Genomic DNA, 27,479 nt, shown 5'->3' with positions numbered 1-27,479 from the left:
GCCATATGTTGGACATGACTGACCTAAACGAAATGTCCAGGTCCTGCGAGTTCTTGTTTTTGAGTGGTGCTCCTCAGACGCTCTCTCTCACCTACAGAACTATTTGTAGAAACAGTTTTTTGAATTCAGGGGCCTCTCAAAACGGAAATAATCTGGTAAAGACTCGAATTTAAAAATTTAACCAGATCGTAAAACTCCCTCTAGCTTAATAAGAGAAAGATAAAATTCTTTCAAGGGAAGCCAAACATTTGTAACTTCCTTTAAACATGATTGATTTACTTTTAAAATAAGTAAATAAAATAAAAAAAGCTATAGTTTTAATGACTTAAACACCCTTCCAGATCATGTTACTATTTATTACTTTTTGCACAAAGGAGGGCCTTTTAACTAGGCCATCTCATAAAAAGTTAATCTATTGCACAAATGCAATTCAAACTGAACATTGTAGTCTAAAACTCATGCTATAAAATATTCCAAGGGTTTTACTTAATTCAAAGTGTTTCATTCTCAGCATCTTGGTAATGCACTCACCGAGTATTTGGCGCAGATTCAAATGCTGCGTCCAAGTATTCCTGAATTATTGCTTCAGTGAAATTTATTTTTAATAATAATCTTATAACATTGCCACACAGGAGGATGTAAAATTGAATAACAAATCTTTTTTGTTTTTAATAATGATTGTAATCTGTTATAGTTTTTTAAAAAAAAAAAAATAACTAACGCTAGCAGTTCGCAGTTCAAGCGAGAAGTTTGTAGGTTTGATTTAGAAAGCATCAGTCAAGTAAATTTTTAAAATATCATTGAATTGTGCAAAGAAACAAAAGTGTTACAATAACGCAACGCTGCATTGTTACTGACAATCAACTCGCCCAGTCAAGCCCTAAAGAAGACAATGAATTTAGGATTAGCGAAAAATTAGGATTGTGAATTATTGACCGAATTCTCGCAAATACCAAACTATAAAATAGAAATGCTAACTGTTAAATAGAACAATAATTAATTCCAATAGATATGGTTATAGAAAAAGATTTGATTTTATATTCCCTTTTGAAATCAGTTGTGAAAGGCTAATCTAAAAAAGTGCTGCAATAAATTTGACCAGCACTGCAGCTAAATTTTGATCACTGTGAGAAACGAGTTGAATGATTTTGGATAAAACAAGTTTCTGTTCTAATGTAGGTCTTCAACTATTTTGCATAATAGTCTTTACACATTTAGTAAAGATTTCCTTTAAAAGTTGTCCAATTTTGACTTCCGCTCCGTTTTTGATTTGGATTTTTTATTTAGTTCTTTGTCCATGTGCTACTAATGCCGACTATAAGTGTTACTGTAGTGTTGATTTTAGTTTAAGGCAGTCATTTAGCAATAACAATTTGAAAAGCCAGTGCCGAATTAAAATGAGAGTCTAATCAAAACTTTATAAAGGCGTTCCTTATGAAGTTGTGTGCAACAATGCTGAGAAATATCGAGGAATGGGATTGAACAATCGATTTTGTATCTGTAACTTTTACTTCATCTTTCTCTAATTACTGAGTGAAGAAGGTTACTCATTAACACAGGTTATACCCAGACAAAAGAGAATAACTTAATTGGTCAGGGCTACGACAGAGAAATATTTTGTGTTAATTTTGCCCATCTTAACGAAAAAGGCATTAGGTTGAGGGGATATAATTTAAGAAACTCTAAAATTCTTAAATTAATTTACAAGAAAAGATCAGTTTTTCCAGCAATGACTTAGGAAAGTATGTTTGCTTAAATTGGTACCCATTTACCACAACAATAAGAGTATCATAGAGTATAATAGAAAGAAGCTTTTTTGATGGAAGCTTTGAATCAATAGAAACTTCTCTGATGAAAGCTTTGAATCAATATAAACTTCTTTTGATGAAAGCTTTGAATCAATAGAAACTTCTCTGATGTAAGCTTTGAATCAATAGAAACTTCTCTGATGAAAGCTTTGAATCAATATAAACTTCTTTTGATGAAAGCTTTGAATCAAAAGAAACTTCTCTGATGTAAGCTTTGAATCAATAGAAACATCTCTGATGAAAGCTTTGAATCAATATAAACTTCTTTTGATGAAAGCTTTGAATCAAAAGAAACTTCTCTGATGAAAGCTTTGAACCAATAGAAACTTCTTTGATGAAAGCTTTGAATCAAAATAAACTTCTTTTGATGAAAGCTTTGAATCAATAGAAACTTCTCTGATGAAAGCTTTGAATCAATAGAAACTTCTCTGATGAAAGCTTTGAATCAATATAAACTTCTTTTGATGAAAGCTTTGAATCAAAAGAAACTTCTCTGATGTAAGCTTTGAATCAATAGAAACATCTCTGATGAAAGCTTTGAATCAATATAAACTTCTTTTGATGAAAGCTTTGAATCAAAAGAAACTTCTCTGATGAAAGCTTTGAATCAATAGAAACTTCTTTGATGAAAGCTTTGAATCAAAATAAACTTCTTTTGATGAAAGCTTTGAATCAATAGAAACTTCTCTGATGAAAGCTTTGAATCAATAGAAACTTCTTTGATGAAAGCTTTGAATCAATATAAATTTCTTTTGATGAAAGCTTTGAATCAATAGAAACTACTCCTAGGTTGGCTCCCCAACCTTATATTTAGTTCCTCCTTAAAGCTCGATAAAGATAGCAATCTTGGTTGTAGGAATATTTCCAAAATCAAAATTTATTTATTTTTTTACAAACAAATAATATCAAGTGTTACCTAATTTGGACTAAAAACTTTCTAATAGAAACTGCTTTAGATATCTGATCGGAATATCAACTTTAATTTTCTACTGAGCGTCCTGCTTCAGAGTAAAAAAGGCGATGCCGATTTGATTGGAATTTCTAAAATCTAATTCTATTCCAATATTTTCTGTTTCAATATACTAAATACAAATAAATAGAATCATTTATTCTAAAATTAACATATATTTAAATTTTTGAAAATAAATTCAGTACATTTATTTACTATTCATGGTAACAAAATAAAAATATTTTAGAATGAGAGTAACTCATTTTTTTATCTAGTAAAATAATATTTCAATTTAATACGTCGTTTACTATAGATGTTTATTAAACAAATGTTAACAAAAAAATATGTTTTTGCAAAATAAATGAACTCTTTTGAAGAGCCTAGAAATGTTCTTAATGGTAAAAGATATTCATAATTACCAAACTTATTAAACAGCTGAGGGATTCGAAACTACTGTTTATGTTAAATTATTCTTTGAAACAATAAATGCCTCTATGTTTACGAGATTTTAAATGATCTAAAAATGAATAAATTTTTGGAGAAATTGGAGTTAGTTTTTTAAAATAAATTTATTAATAAATACAACTTTACAAGTTAACAGTTTGTATCCAATTACATTCTATGTGAACAATCACTGTCCATGTTCTCCTGTAGGAGAATATCAGATACGAGGTGGCAAAGTTATGGTACCTAAGGGCACGAGCCACATCTGCGAAGTACTCCCCTCTTATAAGCAATGGTGGTTCTCCAGGGTGCCCTTCAACTTCACAACCCTTATCGTTTCACTCCCTTACATATCGTACAATATCCACAACTCTCCGTACAACACAGATAACGCACTACTCCTGCGTATATCCCAGCCACAATAAAATTGAACAAATTATTATCAAAAATAATGATTATACATTTTATTTAAACATAAAATATTGTAGCCCCTATTTTTCGACTTCAGCTTTTAGAGAATTAGCTGCTTATTCAAACCGGTGTTGTATCCATCTTCTAAATTTTCATACGCATATTCTTCTCTACAGGGGCTGTAGATCATTTTTTGGAAAATTGTGAAAAACCTTAGTGAAACAAGAAGGCTATTACTGAAGTAAGTGGTCACTCAGGAGCTACCTTCCCTCCACTAAAAAGGCACGTCTTCGGCCACAACACTTCGGATATTTTGCCAAATGTTTGCAAAACATATTTTGATTCCTGAACGACTGATTACTATTAGTTTAGTGTTTTAATGTAATAAACTACAATATTTACGGTATTAGAAATCTGCACAAAGTAAGCTAATAACATTTGTAATAAAGCATGTCCGACAAGAATCGTTCTGTGAACGATTAAAACGCGTTAATAATGCGGAAACATTGAGATTGTTGCGTTATAAATGTGTATTACTGACCTTTAGTTAGTCATTAACCAGTTAAGCGAGGAATTTAGTTTAAAAAAAAAAACCACAGAGTGTGGAATTAAAATCGGACAATGACGTGTATACACGTCGAACGCCAGGGCAAAACAACCAAAAGTTTACAACGTCATAATAGTCACTGCAAGCACTATTTCTGCAATCTCTGGGTCTTGAGATTACCAGAGCATTCTATGCTCATTCAAAATCTTGCACCGCTTCACGTATGCATTGCCCAGTTAACTAGAGATGCAAGAGCTTTTACAAGGAAGAAAAGAGCTTTTTGAATTCTGTGCAAAATGAAATCATGCTCGTACTGAGGTCTGAACCCTCTATCTAAGGTAAAATACGGCATTGCACAAGGGTTGAGAGCTTCTATTTGTGTACCTAATTCCCAATCTCTAATACAGAGACCAAACATGTACCAACCACTTATCATTTGGCTGACTCCCTCCACTCCCCTCCTTATAAAATTCTTGGCATTTCTATTGGTAAGATAAAGGAAACATCCCACCAAATAATATTCTTATTGTATTTTATTAAAATTTTGAGATTTTATAGTTAATGACAATTTTATATTTTTCCCGAGGATACACGTCGAACGCATCGTAATAGAGGTTTGGTTTGACGTGTATACACCAAATGATTACACAAATGATTTATGATTACAACATATCTGATTACAAGAAAACTGCTAAAAGCCTTTTGAAAAATTAACAATGTGGGCTAACAGAGTTGTTTTCTATGGGATAAAAAAATCTTAATAATGAGGGGAGAAGCTAATATGGCTGTAAAAAATACTTCCGAAGTGTTACCGAGATTGTACTTCCGATTGTGTTCACAGAGAAATGACAAACACAATCTGGAAGAATATTTTGACACAAGAATGATCACAATTTCACTCTTCCAAAATCGTCCACCTGCCTTAAAAAAAAAGTAACTGCTTTTTTTTTTTGTTCTTGTTGTTATAGTTTTATTTAATTGGCTAAAAACATGAAAGGACTTTAAGGACTCCAGCAGAGACGGAGAGTGTGTGCAAAAGAGAGAGGACACTAGAACAGTTACGGGAACAAAAATTTCACTTGAGTCAAAGGGTTTGCAGTTAAGTCGAGAAAGGCGTAATGTACTTTTTTATTTATTTTATTTTTTTTCTATTCTTTTTGTCCCTTTTATTACCTGAAATCGTCTCCAAGACCCAGGCCAAGCTTCATCATAAACAGCCAACTTTCTCCTTGTTTTCCTAGGAATCGAGGTGTGCAGTAGAGTGCAGTTGGCGAGAAATGCACCTTCTTACTAAATGTGCATTTCAACGCCATTACATTATCATTTAAAAAAAAAAAAATTCGTCTACAATATTTAGGAATTTCAGCCGTTGTTTAAAAGAGGACATTCATTAAACTGCAGCTATTTATTTAAAATGAATAGAGGAAGTGGTGGTGATATGGAACCCTGCTGGCATTATGGATTTCTATAATATTTTGGCAGCAAGTGATCTTGTGATAACAGTATCCGGCTCAAACTGTAGCTAGACAGCGGTAGTGTGCAAAGCAGGGGGTTGGTTCAATAGCTATTGTATGTTCATCTTGAAATTTTCAATATCGTTTTTAACGATTCTGTTTTGTTATCAAAATATTGGTAGTTATCCGCACTATATATTGGTTCAAAGGGATGTATTGCAGCGATTTTCATTTGTGAATCAGTTCATATGTCTCCCAATTTTTTTTTTATGACATATCAAATCCAAGATAGCGATGCTTGCAATATGGAGCCCCATGGGTGCTGGTAATATGGAACCCTGTTCTACACTCGCAGTAGAAAAATTTCATGGGGTTCCATATTGCAAGCATCACATGCAAATCATTTATACTTCTGGGAGAAAAACAGAAAAAAAAATCTAAAATGGGGCTAAAAAAAAAAGCTGCAAAAAATATTCATAGTGCCTAAACCCACTCTACGGCGACTTGCAATGAAAATACTAAGGTGTCCCATATTACCAGCACCTCAAGACAGAGACACCACTTTCACTTATTCCATAAAATTGAAGGTGGCTCATCTGGTGGTTGGAGGAGAGTAAATTTGAAGACAGTAGTGCAAGACTAATATATAAAGCTAATAATTACCAGAGAAAGCAATACAATTTTTTGTGGAATGTCAAGCATTGCTAAGTCAAAAACAAAGAAGGGTTCCATATTACCACCACTTCATCTACGAGGGTCGTTTGAAAAGTCCGTGCAAAAATAAAAACTACTTAATTTTTTGGGGTAAACCTTTTTTATTTTTCAACATAGTCTCTTTTTAGGCTTATACACTTCGTCCAACGCTGCTCTAGTTTGTTGATCCCTTCCGAATAATAGGATTTGTCCAAGTCTGAAAAATAGCCATTCGTTTCTGCAATCAGCTCCTCGTTTGAATAAAATCTTTTTCCCGCCAGCCATTTCTTCATATTAGGGAACAAATAGTAGTCCGAGGGAGCCAAGTCTGGAGAATAGGGGGATGCGAAACGAGTTGGAACCCAATTTCCATTAATTTTGCGACCACAACTGCTGGTGCGTTGTCGTGATGGAAAAGGACTTTTTTGTGGGCCAATCGTGGGCGTTTTTCTTGCAGCTCGGTTTTCATACGGTCCAATAACGATGAATAATATGCACCTGTAATAGTTTTACCCTTTTCCAGATAGTCGATGAGGATTATTCCTTGCGAATCCCAAAAGACAGTCACCATAATCTTTCCGGCCGAAGGAACGGTCTTCGCCTTTTTTGGCGCAGATTCCCCCTTGTTAACCCATTGTTTAGATTGTTCTTTGGTCTCAGGAGTGTAGTGATGTATCCATGTTTCATCCACAGTGACGAAACGACGCTTAAAGTCCTGCGGATTCTTCTGGAACAGCTGCAAACCGTCCTTGCAACACTTCACACGATTTCGTTTTTGGTCAAGCGTGAGCAATCGCGGCACCCATCTTGCGGATAGCTTTGTCATGTCCAAATGTTGATGCAAAATATTATGTACCCGTTCATTCGAGATGCCCACAGCACTAGCAATCTCACGCACCTTCACTCTTCTGTCATCCATCACCATATCATGGATTTTATCAATGATTTCTGGAGTAGAGAACGTTCAGCGTCACTTGTGCCCATATGGCCACTCCGAAAATTTTGAAACCACTTATAAACTGTTCTAATCGAAGGTGCAGAGTCACCATAATGTTTATCAAGCTTCTCTTTAGTCTCCTGAGGCGTTTTGCCTTTTCATAAAGTAGTGTTTAATCAACACACGAAATTCTTTTTCGTCCATTTTTTGAAAATCACTCGCCAAACACAAAGAAATAGACCGATCTGGCTGAAACTTGGTGTGTGTACTTCCAAGAGATGCTACTAACTAAAAATAACCTCGATACGCGCCAGTGGTGCTATCTCTCTGACTTTGCACGGACTTTTCAAACGACCCTCGTAGATTCAGAAACTAACAAAGCCAAAATCAGCATTCAATATCAAATAAAATAGAAAAATTAAACTTATTTATTACTTAATTAATCTTAGGATTATAATCCTAAACAAAGGTTTATAGTTTATTTAGTATAGTTAGTAAATAGTTTACAAAGAATCATGAAACTTATTGAAGTCATTTTGGTGAAAATCGCATCTTTTAACTTCCTTCCGATTGGCGAATTTTGGCCAGAAACCTTTGATCAAAACCGATAGTAGAATCAAAATAGAATTCCAACTTCTTTTATTATTATTATTATTATTCTGAGTGATATTCTGATCTCATTAATGCCCTTATATGGACAGCAGGATTTACAAAACGCTTATCAACATAAAATACGATATGGAATGATATTTCATTCAAGAAAATCGATTCATATTATCGATTTAGACGCTAAGTTTTGTACTCGAAAAAGAAATAAGAAGAACCACAACTTTTAAAAACGCCCTTTTGTTCAAGAGTTTTTAGCCTTATTTTTCTTCAAATTTATTTTATATTTGTGTTGATACCACAAATTATCTTATTATAATTAATGAAGATTTGTCCTTTACAGAAAAATCACAGAAAATTTGGGCCCTTTTTCTCTTATAGGAAAAGAGAAATGCTTTTTCAATAATAATATGCCTTTACGAGCAGTTCTAGGCGACTTTAAGGAAAAATATATTGTTTGAATTTCAGAGATTTTTCAGGTTTTATTTCATTTTACTTTATTTAAAATTAAGTAAATTTTAGAATCATATTCTGGGAAAGAAATTTAATGTTTTCACTCTATTTTTTCTTTATTAAAAAAAAATAAATAAATTTAAAAAGACAACCTAAAAAAAATAAAGCCTACAATTGGTTTATTTATTGAAGTACGCACGTAGCCTGTCCACAAATTTTTATTTAGCTATTAAAATCTACGTTATGGCTATAACAGCATTGCCGAGGAAGATCGTTAAATCTAGAGAGTGACAATTCGCACCAATTGCCTTTGTGGTGGCGCCGATGAATATAAATATCCTTGCAAGGGTAGTGGGGGTAGTAATATTAACATCCTGCCATCCTGATCCTTCAAACGGTAATGTCCAGGTAATAAATCTGGATGATTTTTTAAAAAAATAATTCATGGAAATCTAAAGTAACAAGCTCGAAAACTGATTTTTTGTTATTGTTTTTTATCAATTTAAGACAATTTACAAAATTAAGACTGCAAAAAAATAATTTTAATTTGTTTTGGAGGTGTTTCAACATGGCTGAATTTATTGTTCGTTCCCAACGAAACTTTAACTAAAGCGCGAATCTATTTTAGTAAGATATAAAAGCAAATTTAAGTAAATCTCTATTTCTTTTTCAGGTAGCCTTAACTACTGTTCAACTATACAGAAGCGGACAAAAAAGCTAACCTGTAAGCAAACATAGTACCAAAATACAACCTATCTTTGTAATTTTCCAAAAAATAAGTATTTCAGACTCACATTTCGGCATAACTATGAATAATTGTTATCTGGGTGCCCTGAAAGAAATTAGTGACCATAATAAGGTCTTTCTGGTATGGGTACCTGGTAATTCAGGACATAAGGGAAACGAAGTGGCAGATTTATTGGCCCGGGAAGGCTCTGCGGGACACTTCGTTGGCCCGGAGCCCTGTTTTGGGGTTCCGAAGTGTGTGAAGACTGTGGCCAATTAACTTATGGGTGTAGAGTAGGTCTCAAGAGTGGTGGCTTGCCACCACTGGGTAGAGGCAGGCGAAGGAGTTCATTAAAGGCTATTCGCCCAGGCTGACTGCAGAATTAATCCGTCAAGACCGTGGGGCTATAAGGATGATTGTATGCCTTTGAACTGGCCACTGCAGGCTCAAGAAACAAATGCATCTCATGGGCCTGGCCGATGATAGCCTTTGCAGGTTCTGTCAGGAAGAGGAGGAAACGGCACTGTACGTGTTGTGTCAGTGCGAGGGGCTTGAATGGCTGAGGATGTTACTTCTCGGGGAGGAAAAACCAAGGCCTGTGAGCTTTACCCAAGAGTTGCTCTCCAGCATTAAGAGTCTGATCAAAAGGACAGGTCTGGAGGGTGAGCTTTAGAGTGAGAGGAGCCACAATAGATCCAAAGGGCAATGAGGCCGCCCTAGTTTAATCTATTCTATCTATTCTAATAATTGTTAAACGCTCTCGGTTTTTCATGCAGATATTCAGTTCAAATTGCCAAAAATGATTTACAAATCAAATAAATGAAATGGAGAAACAATTTTCTAATGCATGGCAGACAAAATACTGATCGCATTCAGTAAAAATAAAGACTTGCTACTTCAGTTATAGCTAAATTTTAAAGAATAACTAAAACTGACTTTTTCATTTCCAACGATCCAAATGATCTATTGAACTAATTTTTACAAACTCAACAACTTTTTATTAAAAACCAAATAAAACAGACACAAAAAAACAAAGAAAGAAAAAAAAAAAAAATCGTAACTATTTGTTTAAAACTGGCACACAATAGAGTGAGATTCGGTTAAGTAGATTGATGTATACAGTGTGTAAATCACGACTATTTGCTGACATTTAAAGCGATTCAAACAAATTTACTACACGAAGATTACACATACTAAAACAACTAAAACTTAGCTGCTCCATCTTTCTTTAAAATCATAAAAAATAGTTAGTGCCGATAAATTTTAACTTTATATTTCGTCATCAATGTAGGAAATGTTTTACTCGCGTAGAAAACATCTGTACGAATATCTGGATTTTTTTGAGGAGCGCAACTTTATAATAAACTTTCATACCATTAGGTATTAATTTATAGTAGTTTTAGTGGATATGGAATGATCCACTAATCCTCTTTGAGCACTATCCACATTAAGTTCTTCATTCAATTCTTTTTTATTCAAAATAAATAAATAAATTGGTAATATTGGTTGGCATTTACCATACAAGAACTTAATTGGTTCTACTCCGAACTAGAATTATCCTTATCGAACTAACTTCACTTCTTTTTTTGCCAATAATAACGAACTTAAATAAGGTTGGACGTTAACGATCATAGATGCTAACTTACGAAGTCTTAGCGTCAGAATTGGAATACAAGCGAGATGAAAGGTCATACTGTGTTCCAATGTTCTATAAAAGCCAATTGCTTTTATAAGATCAATTATTGCTGTAATAAAATATTTGATGGTAAAATAATTTACATAACATCACGTAAATTAAAGATAGACGATGATTTCTGTTCTCACGTAACTCACGTAAAAAATCTGAATAAAAATTTCAAGTTGTAAATCTGGCGAGAAGCACTTAAAGGGTTCGGATTGGATCAATGGTTAGCGTACACTGCATTCCAAGGAGAAGATCATGGCTTCGAAATCAGCAGTTGACACTTCAATATTTTTATTTTCTTTTTCGTAGAACTTAGCGTTTGATAAATCTCAGCAGCACAAATTATTACCACTATCTCAGGAAGCCTGTGGCCAGTAGTTTCCTGGGTTTGCAGAGATATCTCACCTTAGACTATAACCTCAAATCCTCTAAAAGACTTAATTTTCGGAATAATTGCGAAAATTCGACTTAATCGGAATACTGGCTCTTATTAGAGCGATCGCGGGCGGAAGGTAGATTAGATTAGATTAAATTAGGGCGGCCTCAAGGCCTACGCCACTGCGACCCCATTGGATCTATTGTGGCTCCCTGACTTTAGAGCTCACCCTCCAGACCCGTCCGTTTAATTAGACTCTTAATTCTGCAGAGTGACTCCTGGGTAAAGCTCTCAGGCCTTGGTTTTTCCTCCCCTAGAAGTAACTTCCTTAGCCATACAAGCCCCTCACACTGACACAACACGTGCAGTGCAGTTTCCTGCACGGGCGGAAGGTATACATTTTTTACAATATCTCTTGATTCTACTAGGATTTACTCCTGAGTCAGACCGGTGAAGGCAGCGGTTGGACACAGTGGTCTTTGAGTTGCGCACCGCTGTTTAAGATTAACTAAAGAAGGAGAAGTTTTCCAGAAGCAGTAACCAAAAGAATTGGGAAATAGTGGCTCCCTCACCACATTTTTTTTGGAAGATGTGGGCTATTTAACAGGTCAGGAACGAATAGCTCCTAGAGGTAACTTATTTACCAATTTTGATGGAGGAGAAGGTTTTGAGAAGAATTGTCTTTGAGTAGGATTTCGTTGTGGTAACCAATTTCATCTTGCGTATGTCTTGTTATAGGTTGTACTAAGCATAGATCACGTTGTTGAATATCTTACAAAAACCAAAGTTCACTGCTTTTTGGCTGCAGAATGACAAGAAACGAAGCTTTTAATTATTAAACCTTATTGTATATTATTAACGTCAGAAATTTTGTTTCCAACTGAAGGTCATTAGGAGAATATTAGACATGTAGAGGAAAGAATAGTTCAGCAGTTAGCACACCGGATCCCCACACGGAGATTATTCATGGATTCAAATCTAACCGCCTGTCTTTAGATTTTCACTCCTCCAGTTCCCTGTCCAGTGATGGTGATAGTGTTATCTAGAGAACATTGTCAAGAGGACGGCAAAGCTCTGAAAAAGAATTGCAGGCGCCAATGACATCAGAGAGTTGACACTTTGTAAATTATACAAAGAAAAAGACAAAGTTATGTCTAGAGTAAGGAGTAAAAGAACTTAGTGAACACAGGATGTTATGGTTGGCAGCCAATAAGGACGTAGCAGTCACCTTGCTATAAATCAATAATATAAACGTGACAGCCACGCCAGGCATCTTCAGCGAGCTGACAACCATTTTCTACTACAAGACAAAGGTAAATGGTGTTTTTATGAAGTGTTTTTGATCATTTAAAAATGTTTGAGTAAAATTCAGGTTCGGTTAAGAGTTTAAGCGGTACTTTTAATGTTAATTACCTGCAGAAAGGAATATTACTACCACAAAGTGTGCTTTAATGAAAGATTCTGTTCAATGATGACACATCCAGTCATCGTTCCTTTTAAAAAATGACAGTTGTGGAACCACAATATCTAACTTAGTATTAACTTAAAAGAGTTTAAGATACCTTACATGCAAAACCCGATTGAGACAGAAAATTGTAAAGCATTTGCTGGTAAATACATTCAGGTTTTGGCTTTTAATTGTACAGTTTAAATACTAAAAAGAATGTAACGATAAAAACAATCAGAAGCACCATTCCTTCTGAAGAACTAACCTAAGATATAAAATAAATTATTTTTCGTCTATCTTGATGATTAAAAATATAACCAAGAACAGTACGAAATAAATGCCAATATTATCTAAATCCAATAACACAAATCTGCGCCAAAAAGGGTATCCTAAAGTTCGATCCCGCAGCTAAATTATTTTCTAAATAATACTTGAAGTCCGGATGCGAAGGCCCCGATGCTACAGACATATTACCATTGGTTCGTTTACTTTCGAGTGGGTAGACCAATTTATTTATCTGGGTTCAGAAGTAAACGCCCAGAAACTAGAATTGTCCAAGAGTTAGGAAGGAGGATTGCTGCAGCCAATAGATGCTATTTTGGGCTTAGCAAACATCTCCGGCCTAACCGATCTCAATCAAGAAAGGCGAAGGTGGGACTCTGATAAAACACTGATACGGCCAGTTCTCACCTATGGCTCGGAAACCTGGACCACTAGAAAGGCAGATGAAAAGAAGCTCTTGGCGTTTGAAAGAAAAATACTCCGCAAAATATATGGCCCGGTTAGGAACGGGCAGATATGGAGAAGAAAGAATAACCAGGAGCTGTATAGCCTATGTGAGGAAATGAATATGGTAAGGTTCATAAAATTAGGAAAGCTAAGATGGGCAGGACACGTTATTCGAATTGAAGAAGGCGAGGTAGCCAGGAGAGTGCTAAAAGACGAGATCCACAGTATATGAAAGATGGGCCAGCCGAAGGCGAGGTGGATCGATGGTGTTGCCCCGCGGACGCAAGTTCATTACTTGGCGTCACAAACTGGAAGGTTGCCGCACTAAACAGGGATGCCTAGCGGAGGCTTATTGAGAAGGCCCAGACTCTTTAGTGGGTTGTTGCGTCATTTAAGTAAGTAAGTAAGTAAGTAAATACTAAAAAGAATGTAACGATAAAAACAATCAGAAGCACCATTCCTTCTGAAGAATTAACCTCAGGTATAAAAGAAATTCTTTTTCGTCTATCTTGATGATTAAAAATATAGCCAAGAACAGTATGAAATAAATGCCAATATTATCTAAATCCAATTACCCAAATCCACGCCAAAAAGGGTATCCTAAAGTTCGATCCCGCAGCTAAATTATTTTCTTTCAAATTCCAAATAGAACTGAAAGACCAAAAATTTGTTTAAACATAGACATTCAAAATCAATAAAAAGTTTAATCCCAGTAAATTATTTACTTATTGAAATGAGCGAAAAATATTTTTAACAATAATTTATTGAAACAAATTGTTTTGTAAAAAGGGAAAGAAAAGTTAAGGGGGGTAAAAGCAGGAAGCCGAACAACATGGCCAACAGCAATGTATATGTAAATGGAAGTATACTGGGATGGTAATACAAGCTCCAGGATGTGTCGCTTGCAGCCCTTGTACTCTGTGATTTAGCGAGCAAGGGTGTGACACCAACTGCCGTCTGCTCACTTGGTAATTTCCTCAATCGTACTATTTACGATATTGCGATGTCTAGCTGCGGTACTTTGTATGGCGTTTACCCTGCATGGTGATGGCTTACTGAATTAACTATTCTAGGCTGCATCTACCATTCTTGCAGATTCAACTCTCGTGGCACTGCAAATATTATCCGCTATAATTTTCAACTGGTGAAGACTTTAATTATTTACAAACTTCCTTTATATAATGTTAGTCATAAATAATCTATATATTTATTCTATAATCAATTAGATAAGTTCATATACAATATGTATTAAATGTAGATCATGTTTTGAGGCGTCTGTCAACTGTTTTTCAAGTAGAAATCTTGGAAATCCTAGAGCTAGAAATAACTAGAGAAAATTTCGTCAGCACGTTGAGAATTGTCTCGGATAGTCAGGATGCTTTGAGAGCCCAGGATAAAGCAGAGAGTTGATCAAAGCTGGTAAAGGAATGCGGAAGAAGACTAAGTGAATTAACGTCAGGCAAAAGTAGTGAGCCTTTTCAAGGTTTCAAAACATCAAGGTATCCATCCAGGGGTAACTAACCAAAAAGCTTATGGGAACAGCAAAGGAGAGTTCTTCACAAACTTTTCTAAGATTCCAGAGCCCACGTTGCCCATCATTAGCAGCTACTGAGACGTATGAATCAATGATCTTGGAGGATTCACAAGAAACATGTTATGTTGCAAATCTTAACTCTTGCGCCCATTCGTTTGAGATTATTAACTGGCACAGAAATTATCTGAGGAACTTAATAGCACTGCTAACGGAACAAACACCAGTGACACGGCCATTCCGTAGGAAAATTGACAACAGTGTGGGGATGAAGAGTTTAGAAGAGACGGAATCGCACTATGTTTAGCGTAAGTTGCGCTTTGGTACGCAGACAGTGCATCCAGGGGTTATAAAACTGCCTCTGAGGGATTTGATTTGTGAATGAAAGTTGAAAAAGAATATATAGGCTTCGTGGCCGTAAATTATTGAACTCAGGATTCAGGATTGGCGAGGAATCGGTCAAAGAAAAACAACTCGTCTTTTTGCCAACGTTTCGACAAATATGTTGTTTTCTTCAGGGCCTGGATATTACAAATAGAGAAATACAAACAATTTAGAGAATCAGTAACATAGAAAAATGAAATACAATGAAAAAACAGTAATATAAAAATAAAAAAAATAGAGAATTTATTGTATTTTACTGTTTATATTACTGTTTTTTTACTGATTTTCTATGTTACTGATTCTCTAAATTGTTTGTATTTTTGTATTTGTAATATAGAGGCCCTGAAGAAGACAATATGTTTGTCGAAACTGGCAAAAAGACGAGTTGTTTTTATTTGATCGATTCCTCGCCAATCCTGAATCCTTAGTTGAAAAAGAATTAGGGTTTTCTATATGAAAGGATAGAGGCCCATCTATGTGCTATGCCTTAAGGCGTTCGATTCGAAATTGTATTAATTTACGCTGCAATATTTATAGGTTGATATTTGACAGAGACGTTTTGAAAAAGTACAGTAAAATTGAAGTACGACTACAGATCTGAAGGTCTCAAAACCTGAACATTACAAGGAGATTTTATGAAAAGACTAAACAGTTTCTGAATTAAAATACTAAGAATTCACCTTACAGCTTCTGAAACCGTAGCAGAAAGCTCGAACTGTGTCTTCTAACTGACCTGAGCTAACAATACCTCTTCTGAACAATAATTCTATTTTTATTTCACATCCGGAAAATATAATCCGAGTTTCTCGTCTGGAAAATAAAGAAGAAAAAAAGCAATAAATGCTCCTAATTTAAAAACTAACTCGAATTGGCCGTGACATACCAAAAAAGGAGATATTAAAGTCAAATACTATTGTTACGTGCACAGTTAAAAGAAAACAATGGCGATACTTATTGCAAACAGGTATTTGATTGATGAGGAATATTAATTAGGTGTTGACCTAGGCAAACAATAGCCTCCATGGCCGCCCACACTTTTTACGCTTATCAAAAAGTAAATTAGGTAAGAATGTGGTTATAAAATTAGTTCATATAATAGAAATAAAAAAGGGAATTTAAAAAATAAAAAACAATGAAGTTTGTCAGATGCATAATTATTTATTTTGACAAAAAATTTAAGGTTACTGCAATAATGAACAACCAATAATAATGAATTTACATTAAACATGACTCCTGAACAAACCTTTTCTCCGATTGTTCATGATAATTCCAAAATCCTTTAGGATTTACATTGAAATTTTTATGACATTTTCATATGTAATAAATAAATTTAAAAAAATATATATTTAAATCAAAAATTCTCATAAATTAAATCATTTGTCAACAATATTTGAAGAACATGTTTTGTTTTTTTTCTGTAAAAATAAATATGTACGTATATAAAAAGGTCAGAAGATCTAGAAAGCCTTGGAAATAGAAATTTGTAAATATGGCAACATGTTATGTCAGGAATTCAATAATTAGTGAAATTATATCTCTACATATCGATCTATTTTTTGTTATTTCAAGTTTACTTCGATTATGAATCGATTGAATTCTTAAAAGTTTATTATTTACATTGTTTATTTTTGTTACTGAATAATCAATTGACATTCCTGGATTCGGTGTTCAGAACTTCATAAATATTTACACATTTATGACAGCCATAATTAGGGAACGGATTCGTATGTATTTACATATTTTTTTCTAGGCAATTTACAGACGTTTTTCAACTAGAAGTATTCATACTGACACTTTTTAAGCCGTTTGAGTCTACTTTTATTTCACATATTTCCACATATTTGGATGTTATCGCATATTTATACATATTTGATTAAAATAAATAAATATTTCTACATACGAGGTGTGTTCAATAAATAAGGTGAATTTTCAAATTTCGCGGGCTACGTACATTCGAATTACGAATGTTTTTTTTTTTTATGTTGGTACACTTGTCTCGAACATATTTTCAAAGTTGTAGCTATATAGCATGTTTAGTTTGTATGTTAGAGGCATAAATAAGACAAGTGTTTTGCGAGTTCGGCGATTTTCTTCTGTCGAAAAAAATGGATCAACGAAGTTGCATCAAATTTTATGTAAAAAATGGAATTAAGTGCTCAAAAACACTTGAAATGTTGACAGTGGCGTACGGTGAGAGTACTCTGGGTCAAAAAAAGGTTTACAAGTGTTACAAGCTTTTCACAGAAGGTCGAGAAGATGCGAATGACGACGCTCGCCCTGGACGCCCCAGTACATCAACAACCGATGAAAATGTTAAGAAAGTAAAGAAAATTGTTATGAAGACTCGTCGAATCACAATTAGAGAAGTTGCTGAGGATGTCGGCATATCGGTTGGCACATGTCATGCAATTTTTTCTGAAATTTTGGGCATGAAGCGTGTGGCAGCGAAGTTCGTTCCAAAATTGCTGAATTTTGATCAAAAAAAACCGTCGCATGAGCATCGCTCAGGAATTGTTGAATGACATTATCATGCCTCAGCCACCGTATTCACCAGATTTGGCGCCCTGTGACTTTTTCCTGTTCCCAAAATTGAAGAGACCCATGAAAGGACGGCGTTTTGCGACGACTGAGGAGATAAAAACCGAATCGCTGAGAGAGCTCAAGGACATACCAAAAAGTGCATATCAGAACTGTTTCGAGGATTGGAAAAAACGCTGGCACAAATGTATTATATCTGAGGGGGACTACTTTGAAGGAGACCAAATAAAAATCGATGAATAAATAAATATTTTTTGAGAAAAATGAAAATTCACCTTATTTTTTGAACACACCTCGTATTTAATCAAAATATGTACATATTTTTCATTTTGGGCATATTTTCATAATTGGAAGGTGGTTGACAGGAAATGTGAACCACAGACTGCAGGGCTGTGAATCACAGTGCGTACAATGGCTATTGTAATTTACACAGAATGCTGCTAAACAGTGACGGGCACTTGTTAGTTCTTTGAAGTTGTCTGACGTTGTCTGTTCTTTCAGCTCGTTCGTTGAAGTGTCCAATTCATTTCGTTCGGTCACTTAGTGTATTCTTTTTTTTTGGGTGAAATGCCACGAACATCGGCCTCAAACAAACAACTGGTTGCTAAATATCTTCGCGAGTTTCCAGCAGAACTTTTTTCGAAGTGATGGAGACATTTTGTACTGCACAGCTTGTGACAAGCGCGTTTCTTGCTCTTAACGTTTCCAAGTCACCCAACATATTGCCACCGGATCGCACATAGAGAATAAAAACAGAAAGAAAGAGAGGACGTCCTATCAAGCCTTCCTTACATCTCCATCATCAAATAAGTCTACTCTGAGTACAGATCTGTGTCGGGCTTTGGTTAGAGCAGATATCCCTTTCCACAAACTTATTTATAATTGTAAAAATGTTCTTTTCTTGTATAAATAATTATAACTTGCCCCCCCCCCAAAAAAAAATCCATTTTCATAAAAAAAATGTCCATTTTACTTAAATATTCCAGAAAATATTTTAAGAAAATCACATATTTTCCACATAATTGACGAAAATAAATGCATATTTTAATTAAATATTTGGCATTTTTAAATACATAAAAATCCGTTCCTTAGCCATAATAGATGAGTGTCTCACAGGAAATATAGAATCACCAATAAAATAAACCGTGGATAGTCATAGGTCATTTGTATATTTCACAAGTTATCAATTTATTAAATTTTAGATGATTTCATTTTTATTTTTCAACCTTCATTCATTCAATACGAATAAAACTATATATAGGCTTCATTTCCTTCATAGTTTCTGTTACGATTTTATGGAAATTGTTACGATTTGGTTAAGGGTTTGGAAAGTAACTTATTTGCGTCATTAAATCCCTTTTCGTGCTGAAGTATTCATAAACTGAGTTCGTAATTAAAAACATAATATCTCAAATCGGAGATACCATTTAAAGTATAATTTTTTTGACATAATCAGTCAAACGACAGTGCCAGCTTACTGAGTCAATTTTCCAGTATTTTGGTTCATTTTTCAGGAAAAAGACTCCAAAGATTTTGTTTAATTTTCTTGGGCTCATTGTACATGTGTAAATCTGCGTTTTATTTGAAACATTTCCCCAGTAATAATGTTTCTTAAGGCGATTCTAAGGGTGTGATGCATTTAAGCTTGCCAACTATGTTTGATTTAAGGGTAAAGTACGGCCTCATTGCTTTCATAATACAAAAAGGAACCAGGTTATGTAAAAGGAATTTCAAATTTGAAAAATTTATTGAGAGTAAGTGTCAATTTTATCAAATAAATTTTGTTGTTAGCAACATTTTTACTCAAAATATTTTCAATAAAATTTTATTAAGTTTATTCTACATACGAGGGTCGTTTGAAAAGTCCGAGCAAAGTCAGAGAGATAGCACTACTGGCGCGTATCGAGGTTATGTTTAGTTAGTAGCAGATCGAAATTACCCATTTCAGTTTTTCTTTCAGCTCATTGATTTCTTCTGTCTAAATGTTGCTCATAAATTCAAGACGCTTTTTATTACTTGTAAGGATTCTATTACTCCATACAATAGAATTGATGCTGATGGCTCGATAGTCCATAATTACTCATTTCTAATCTTGTTACTCGAAGAACTGTCCAGCTTGATGATCAATGGTTTGATGTTAATTATTTTTATCTATCGGGCAGAATAAATAACAACGTGATGAATGAAAATCATTGACAAAAGTTACGAGGGTCGTTTGAAAAGTCCGTGCAAAGTCAGAGAGATAGCACCACTGGCGCGTATCGAGGTTATGTTTAGTTAGTAGCATCTCTTGGAAGAACACACACCAAGTTTCAGCCAGATCGGTCTATTTCTTTGTGTTTGGCATTCGTTTGAATCGAGGAAGTCGAGTGATTTTCAAAAAAATGGACGAAAAAGAATTTCGTGTGTTGATTAAACACTACTTTATGAAAGGCAAAACGCCTCAGGAGACTAAAGAGAAGCTTGATAAACATTATGGTGACTCTGCACCTTCGATTAGAACAGTTTATAAGTGGTTTCAAAATTTTCGGAGTGGCCACATGGGCACAAGTGACGCTGAACGTTCTGGACGCCCTGATGAGGTTACTACTCCAGAAATCATTGATAAAATCCTTTATATGGTGATGGATGACAGAAGAGTGAAGGTGCGTGAGATTGCTAGTGCTGTGGGTATCTCGAATGAACGGGTACATAATATTTTGCATCAACATTTGGACATGACAAAGCTATCCGTAAGATGGGTGCCGCGATTGCTCACGCTTGACCAAAAACGAAATCGTGTGAAGTGTTGCAAGGACGGTTTGCAGCTGTTCCAGAAGAATCCACAGGACTTTAAGCGTCGTTTCGTCACTGTGGATGAAACATGGATACATCACTACACTCCTGAGACCAAAGAACAATCTAAATAATGTGTTACCAAGGGGGAATCTGCGCCAAAAAAAGCGAAGACCGTTCCTTCGGCCGGAAAGATTATGGCGACTGTCTTTTGGGATTTGCAAGGAATAATCCTCAACGACTATCTGGAAAAGGGTAAAACTATTACAGGTGTATATTATTCATCGTTATTGGACGTTTGAAAACCGAGCTCCAAGAAAAACGCCCACGATTGGCCCACAAAAAAGTCCTTTTCCATCACGACAACGCACCAGCTTACACCTCAGCAGTTGTGGTCGCAAAATTAATGGAAATAGGGTTCCAACTCGTTTTACATCCCCCCTATTCTCCAGTCTTGGCTCCCTCGGACTACTATTTGTTCCCCAATATGAAGAAATGGCTGGCGGGAAAAAGATTTTATTCGAACGAGGAGGTGATTGCAGAAAGGAATGGCTATTTTTCAGACTTGGACAAATCCTATTATTCGGAAGGGATCAACAAACTAGAGCAGCGTTGGACGAAGTGTATAAGCCTAAAAGGAGACTATGTTGAAAAATAAAAAAGGTCTACCCCAAAAAATTAAGTAGTTTTTATTTTTGCACGGACTTTTCAAACGACCCTCGTAAAGCCAGTCTAAGCTTATGGCATCCGAACTGTGGGGTTCAACCAAACGCTCAAATCTGCCAAGGATCCAGTCCTTGCAGTCTAAACTTCTTCGCACTACAGTTAAACGCTCCTTTCTACGTCACCATTCAAACCATTCACACAGACACGAACATACCTTTCGTACAACACAAGTTGCTGAAAACACGATACAGAAAATTCCATCTTAACATTCAAACACATCACAATCCACTGGTACAACATCTATCTTCAAGAACATTTCCAGACAACACTTCTAGACGACTTAAAAGACAAGTGGCCTCGCGATCTCCTCTCTGATGAAGAGAGTCAGTAGAATGTAGAATGTTATTGGAGTGTTACCGCTGGGTAACTTCTCCACTTTGATATGTGAATGTTATTTATATTGTTATCATTGCTGCTTATAACGCAAAATGCGTTGATTGTAACTAAATAAATGATTAAAAAAAAGAAGAAATGTTTATTGTGTGAGAGAAATATATCTTGCCACATCTGTATTTTTAGAAGTTCTTAATGTTATTTTCAGGAAAGTGACGATTTCGTAACAAAATAGATATAAGTTTAATAAAAATAATTCGTTTTCTAAAAATTTAATTAAACTCTTGAGCAACTGAACTAAAATTCTGTTCTTCTATCGCTTCTTAAGTTCCCCTTCAAGCAGAAAAAATGTCATAACTGCTCAGATGTTATCTAATGAAATAATTAATCCAATACGACTGCATGGAACTGTCCAAGAAAGAATGTCATTAGAGAAGGAATGCCCGGGGTCTGTTCATTTGATTTCTAACCTAAGATCTTTATTGGAATTACAAGAAACCGCAATAAAAATACCTCAGCTAGAAAGTATAATTACTTCTAAATGGCGATTACTTTTCTTTGTTTTGTGGCGCGTCGCTTTTGGAACATTAGTATCGTAATTTGGTTTTCTATTTTCAATTAACCATGAGAATATTGAGCACATATTTATTTATAAGACCATCCGCCGATATGGTCAATTTTATGAAGAAGCGTGTAGCTTAGTTACTTCTTTTCTCCTCCATCTTTTGTGGATTTAATATCTGGGGAGCTTAATATCCTTTAATTAGAAGTCCCAAGTCTTTTGGCATTTCTGCTGAAGATTCTGTCTCTGTGGCTTCTTCTTCAGCTAATCCCTAGCCTTTTTTAGTTTTTATTTTCTTTAGTCGTATTTTCCAACTATATTTTAGGTATTTTGAAGGGTAGTTTTCCTTACTTTATTCTCGCGAAATTGCCTACTCATTGTAGCATCCTTTCTTTTATGTTCTCCAATAATTTTCCCAAGTTTTGTGATCATTAACTATTATTCTTATGATAACTGAGTTTTTCTGTATTGGTACGAACAATAGTCGCACTTCTAGCCTCAAAAAGTTTTATTTTATTAAAATGTTTGAAAATATCATTTTTTTAAAAATGATTCAAAGCGCGATAACATCTAGGGTTATTGCCGCCCGGAGCTTTTTTCAGTGCACTGCCGGCCTCCGGCCAGTATTCTCTCGTTACAGACAACACTGTCCATCACTGGACAGTGAACTGTAAGAAGCTCCTAGGAAGAGAAAGTCTATCTCAACTGTCAGCAACTGAATTCGAACCCGGGACCTCCGCGTGGGAATCCAATACGCTAACCGCGTAGCTAATCCCTTAATATCACTAATATTCAATAAATTCTAATGCTGTTTTAAATAAAATCTTGAAAATTAACACCTGGATGTAGATGTCCAAGCTAAGCAAATCATTTAAAAATATGGGAAATAGTGATATTAGATAATGATGGCGTAAAGAAATAATCATAACAATCTATGTAAATAGATTTCTAACTGAAGATAGATGTAGTTTCGAAACGTTTTATGATTGAAAAGACTTGAACTGAGACTATATTTTACCGAATTATGTTTTTTAAACTTTTCTACGGAAGACATCCCAGCAGATCGAAATTATCCATTCCAGTTTTGCTTACAGCTCATTGTTTCCTTCTGTCTAAATTTTGCTCATAAATTCAAGACGCTTTTAATTACTTATAAGGATTCTATTACTCCATACCATAGAATTGATGCTGATGGCTCGATGGTCCACAATTACTCATTTCTAATCTTGTTACTCGAAGAACTGTCCAGCTTCATGATCAATGGTTTGAAGTAAATTATTTTTATCTATCGGGCAGAATAAATAACAACGTGATGAATGAAAATCATTGACAAAAGTTACATACCTCTGTTAATACATTAGTTAATACAATTTCATTTCAAAATCCTCTTTGAATTTTAAAAGAACACTTAACACTTTTGAAAATATTCTGTAAAAATCGTTTTAAGAGTGCTAATGAGGTTTACTAGGCACTATCTTTTAAAAAGGGCATCAGCGAATTCTAAAAAATGGTAACTTACAACTTGGAGCAGAACCTTGTATCTAAGTTTACGCAACGTCTCTTCCCTCATTTCAGTTAGGAGTGGTTCATGTGGATAGAGTTCTGGTTTGGACAGTTAGAAAACTTTTAGCAACACTTAATTCTACATTTAGATGATTTTTTTTTTTTAATTAATTTATAAACAATTCTTTATATTTATTCATTTTATTAAATTATTTTCGTATCTGAGGTTATGCAGAGCACATTTCTTTCTCTTCGTGCTCCAATTCACTTCGTTTGGTAACCTCCAAACGGTCATTTCCATCCCAAAATAAAAATCAAAATTAAAGTTTCGAAATAATTCATAAGTGGAAACACTACAGAAAATAATAAACTTAATGATATTTAAATTTAACGAATGAAACCTAATTAAAGAGCACCATAAACAACAATAAAGGTGCAATTATTATTAATGAAATTATGACCGCAATTGAGCGCATCTTTAATAAAATGAATTATTCTATTAAACTTATTTAGAAAGTAAAAGTAATATGACCGCATTTAATTGCAGAAATCTTTTACTGTTTTACAAAAGATTAGTAAATAGTTTTGCAACGCTTATATAAAACTACGTGCAAAGATTGTATAACATTCATTAAATAAGACAAAATAGAATTCTTACTTATAAAGAGACAGTTTAATGTTGCGAACAATTGAAATTTCAGTTAAATATAAGAAAAATGCCCCGAGAAAGTAGATTCATAGGGCTAGTGGATTTCCCTACATTGATCTTGGTATTCTTGGCAATATTCTCCGCCAAAGCAACAGTATCAACATTTTAACGGACTCACGATTCATTCGAAGCCTTTGATTAAACTGGCTGTCTGACTTCGCTGGGAGATTGCCTCTGACCTAGAGGTTTCCTGCCACCTTTTATGGTAACCCATTCTTTGATGGCCAGATATTTCGCGATGACACAAAAGGGTTCACGTTCCGTGAGAATTGCGCGACACCACTTCCAAACCGAGGAGCTCTGCCACCATCACGGCCCCTTATAACCCAAGAATCATTGCCAAGTCAGGCAAGAAAGACCGTAATATTCTCGTTTCTGTTAAATAGTTAAATAGAAACCTCTTTAAGGAAAAGTTAAAGGTTCTCAATGGACTTTATATTAAAGAGAATTCTCAGTTTTTAGAATACCACGGTTCCATAGCGTACATCCAAACAGATTTTAATGAGGTTTTGTTTATGGGATGTTCACTGTACAGTGTTTGAGACTGGATCTTGAAACAACTCTACCCTTTCAAATCTGTTAGCAAATCAATTATTAAAAAACTTCGCAGAAATTGTAAATAACTTTTCTAATTATTTAATCATGTCAATACGAGATGTGGCTATTAAATAACGAGACTTCAGAAGAACTATGCATGCGACAAATCCTAACGACCCACAGCTGTGCAGCGTGAAGCCTTCTCTTTCGATTGCTGCGCGTCATGTGTTTGTAGAGAAATCTGTCTGACCGAAAACGTCGTTTGTGTAAGAGGTGTTAGTTTCGTTAGAGCAACGAATTGTCTTGAAATTTCACATGAAACTGGGTGAAACCGCTACTTTATTAAAAGAAGTTTATGGCGATGAATGTTTATCACGTGCGCGAATTTTCAGGTTCAAGCGTCTCCAGGATGGCCTAGAAGACATCGGAAATGATGACCGCCCGGGTCGCCGTTCCACGTCCAAAACGGATGAAAATATCAATTATAATTAATCAACATTATTACCGTGAGGTGCTTACTCAACTTTCAAAGAATAAGAAAAAATCATCAGATCATATCTCAGATCTTCATCTAATGTGTATATTGAAGGAAGTCCTGTTTTTTTGAAGCCGTTTTATAATTTGTTAGGTAACTCAACACAATCGTCCTCGGAATTCTATTGGTACATTACATTGATAATTTGGTGCATTACATGACGTGATTTTTATAAAACACCCAAGCATTGTGAAGCACTACACCCACCCACCACGTGAATATGGGCCACCACCATTTCTTACCACGTATATTTATTCAGTAAGCCATTATATCTTCATCCATCAGTTCCGCCCATGTTACTGTTACATTCGGGCGAGTAATGCATATATTTTTGTTTCACATGGCAATACCTATTGACTGTTCCAAGTGGAAATATCCTTGCTAAAGTAATTGTGGAATGGTCATTCCAACGGACCACCTCAATTCCGCGTTTCCAATCTAATATGCTACCCCCCACCCATTTCGTCATCACTGTAATTACAGCCGCTTCAGGTGGAACAATAAAAAATTCCGGCTCACCAACAAATTCATCATCGGATTCGTTGTTATTGTAGTAAGTTTAAGGCCTCCTCGAATATCAGCCCATCTTTCACTTTGAAATGTGCATTATTGGAAAAAAAAAAAAATGAAATAGTAGTCCAAAGACCTGATGTGACCAAATGGTAACACAGTTTTTGAATGTGATTTTATAAGTATAAATTTAAGCCTTGAACTTTGTTATTGATACATAATTTATAACAACTATTGGTTATTGTGTTTCATATAAAAAACAAAAATTATGACATAGTTAATAAACTAAAAAATTGCTAACAATAAACTAGTGTCCAAGCTGATTGGAACAGGTTTTTTCAAAAAAGCGTAACTAACTGAAAACACTAGTTATTATGATTTTCCGTCCCTTATTACGAATAACATACACTAACGTATACTATAGTAAAGAGAAAATCTGAATTGATTGTCTAGAATGAACAGAATTCTATTAAATGTGGCAAAATTCAACTGTGACTTTAGGCTTTGATGGGTTAAATTTAAAATAAAATGTTTTACAGCAATAGTCTCATTATTTAATAGCCACACCTCTGCCATATTCGCATGGACTCCATTATTTTAAAAAAATCCTTTTTCTAACACTAACAAGTGAATTAAGTATATCGTATGTCTGATCAAGAAATGTCACATTTTAAATTTATTGTTACTTGAATTCACTAACCACAAGTAGAGTAATTCTTTAAAGTTATATATTTACAGAAATAGATTAGAGGGTAACTCAGTAATTCTTAACAATAGTTTAAGTTGTAATTTAGATCAGAGTCAAAGGAAATTGGGTATTGAAAGTTGGTAACATAAAAAAAGTTACAAATTTTGAACGATTTATTGATACTAAATGCCATAATAGAAACAATGGAGTGAACTAACCGACTATATGGCGCCTATGTCTCAAGACTATGAAGTCAACAAGCTGTGAAGGTGCCAATGATCTGGTTGGATTGAACTGAGCTTCTAAAAGACTAAACAGTAAACTTTGCCGTGCTGCAAGGTTTCTACTAACGTGAGTTATGAACTCTTAAAAAAATTAATAAAAAAAACAAAACAAAAAATAAACACTACGCATAACGAACAGACAAACATACGTACGCACTTTGTTTGGTGTCAGTGTGTGCGTGTGTATATACCAGTTCGTGATATCGTAACGTAAACATAAGCTACTGAACGTGACATGTACTTCATGCTTCACAATACTAACAGCAAAGCAATATACTTTTTTTCAAGTATTTGTACACAAATACGCATTTTACAAAACACATCGTACACATGATTTTTTTTTTTTTTAAAAAAGTTATTATTAATTTCAAATAATTGCTGAATATACCTTGGATGCTTTAAACAAATATTTTGGACTCGAAAGAGAATGACATAATTCTACAAGTGATAGCACGAGTTGTGATAACGCTATGTCTAATTAGTGGTGAAAGTAGAAGTAAGTGGAACTGACATTTGACTCGGGAGCAACCTAGTTATCCTACTTGTAGCAGGTTGCTCGAATTTCAGAGTTCAACAAACTTAATAATTTTTGAAAATGC

At 34.7% G+C, this 27,479-nt stretch overlaps 1 protein-coding gene and 1 long non-coding RNA gene across 3 annotated transcripts in view; both read right to left on the bottom strand.

Annotated features, from left to right (window-relative positions):
- LOC141453479 (homeobox protein abdominal-A homolog) overlaps positions 1 to 27,479 on the bottom strand; it is a 116,179-nt gene that overhangs the window by 32,970 nt on the left and 55,730 nt on the right. The window lies entirely within an intron of this gene.
- Positions 14,076 to 18,991, bottom strand: LOC141453482 (uncharacterized). Its single transcript, XR_012458026.1, has 3 exons — positions 16,424 to 18,991; positions 15,861 to 15,990; positions 14,076 to 14,377 (listed from the first exon to the last, which is right to left on the bottom strand). It is a non-coding gene; the product is annotated as an uncharacterized lncRNA (long non-coding RNA).

Source organism: Rhodnius prolixus, unplaced genomic scaffold (assembly GCF_049639745.1).
Source record: "Rhodnius prolixus isolate KJV_2025 unplaced genomic scaffold, Rpr scaffold_3, whole genome shotgun sequence".
Classification (NCBI taxonomy): domain Eukaryota; kingdom Metazoa; phylum Arthropoda; class Insecta; order Hemiptera; family Reduviidae; genus Rhodnius; species Rhodnius prolixus.
Note: the sequence above shows the minus strand (reverse complement) of the source record. Positions and strands in the feature narration are given on the sequence as shown.